Source organism: Arachis stenosperma, chromosome 9, assembly GCF_014773155.1.
Source record: "Arachis stenosperma cultivar V10309 chromosome 9, arast.V10309.gnm1.PFL2, whole genome shotgun sequence".
NCBI classification, from domain to species: Eukaryota; Viridiplantae; Streptophyta; class Magnoliopsida; order Fabales; family Fabaceae; genus Arachis; species Arachis stenosperma.
Genome location: NC_080385.1, coordinates 149,493,963 through 149,495,316, shown reverse-complemented (window position 1 = coordinate 149,495,316; position 1,354 = coordinate 149,493,963). Strand labels below are relative to the sequence as shown.

The window sequence follows — 1,354 nt, the reverse complement described above, 5'->3', positions numbered from 1 at the left end:
GTCTAATTTCCTTGTGAGCTCTGCTAGTTGCTTGGCAAACACCTTGTTTTGGGCTAGAATTGTATCAACATGGTTCAGCTCCATGACTCCCTTAGTGTTGTGTCTCTCTGAAGCATAGTAGTACTCATTCTCAGCCACTGTCTCAATCACTTCAATGGCTTCTTCCACAGTCTTTTTCCTGTTCAATGAACCTCCTGATGAATGGTCTACAGCCTTCCTTGATTCATAAGAAAGTCCATCATAGAAAATATGCAATTGCACCCAGTCAGGGAACATGTTTGGTGGGCATTTCCTTGTCAACTCTTTGAACCTCTCCCATGCCTCGTAGAGCGTCTCACCATCTTGTTGTCTAAAAGTCTGAACCTCAGATCGAAGCCTATTGACCTTTTGTGGGGGGTAGAAATGTGCCAGAAACTTGCTCTCCACCTCATCCCAGGTTGTTAGGCTGTCCCTTGGGAATGATTCCAACCACTTAGCTGCCTTGTCCCTAAGTGAAAATGGGAACAAGAGCAGTTTATAGGCATCTTCCTGGACTCCATTGGACTTCACAGTGTCGCAAATTCTCAGGAATTTGGTGAGATGTTGGTTTGGATCTTCATTAGCACTCCCACCAAATGAACAATGGTCCTCCACCAGTGATATCAGCTGTGGTTTGAGTTCAAAATTGTTGGCCTGGATGGGTGGTTTCTGAATGCTGCTACCACAATTCCCAGAGGTTGGGTTTATGTATGAACCAAGAACCCTCCTCTCAGGAATGGCATTGTTTCCATCATCCCTCTCATGGTTGTGAAATTCTCTATCCATGTTGAGATCTAGAGCATCCTCAAAATTGTCCTCAGATTCTCCTTCAAATTCTTCCTCTCTCAATACTCTCTTCCCTCTTGCTTCCCTTCTAAGTCAATGAAGGGTCCTCTCTGGTTCGGTATATGGAGGAGTTGATGTCACTCCTCTTCTACCTGTCATACAAGAACACACCACAAGCAACAAACAAGTGGAATACTCTTGGTTAATGGAAGAGTATGGTTAGAGCAGTTGAGGAATTAATTCAAATAGTTAGTGGGTCAGTGAGTTAGTTGCTTGAATTTAAAGGCATAAAGAAAGAAAGCAAATAACAGAGTGCAGAAATTAAAATTCAACAAGTGACTTGAACTGAATTAACAAAACAAGAAAAATGCTCAATCTAGTTAACTTCCAATTTGAGAATTGTCAATCGAAAACCAATCCCCGGCAACGGCGCCATAAACTTGATGTGCATAAACTTGTTATGCTACGATTTTAGGAAATTGCACGAACGGCAAAATTCCTTCCGGCAAGTGCACCGGTTATCGTCAAGTAAAAACTCACAATAGAGTGA

At 42.5% G+C, this 1,354-nt stretch overlaps 1 non-coding gene across 1 annotated transcript; it reads left to right on the top strand.

Annotated features, from left to right (window-relative positions):
* The first annotated feature begins 274 nt into the window (after nt 1-274).
* Nucleotides 275-378, top strand: LOC130952644 (small nucleolar RNA R71). Its single transcript, XR_009074821.1, has one exon. It is a non-coding gene; the product is annotated as a small nucleolar RNA R71 (small nucleolar RNA).
* The last annotated feature ends 976 nt before the right edge of the window (nt 379-1,354 follow it).